Consider the following 359-nt stretch of genomic DNA (forward strand, 5'->3'; position numbering starts at 1 on the left):
TCTAGCCCTTGCACACCCATGCTCCAGCCCTGTACCCCAGCCCTTACACACCCAGGCTCCAGCCATGTACCCCTGCCCTTACACACCCATGCTCCAGCCCTGCACTCCAGCCCTTGCACACCCGTGCTCTAGCCCTTGCACACCCATGCTCCAGCCCTGTACCCCAGCCCATACACACCCAGGCTCCAGCCATATACTCCTGCCCTTGCACACCTGGGCTCTAACCCTGCACCTGTGCCCTGAACCCCAGCCCTTGCACACCCGGGCTCTAACTCTGCACCCCAGCCCTTGCACACCCGGGCTCCAGCCCTGCACCCCAACTCTGCACCCCAGCCCTTGCACACCTGGGCTCTAGCCCT

Source organism: Gavialis gangeticus, unplaced genomic scaffold (genome assembly GCF_001723915.1).
Source record: "Gavialis gangeticus isolate Ggan-Ray unplaced genomic scaffold, GavGan_comp1, whole genome shotgun sequence".
Lineage (NCBI taxonomy): Eukaryota > Metazoa > Chordata > Crocodylia > Gavialidae > Gavialis > Gavialis gangeticus.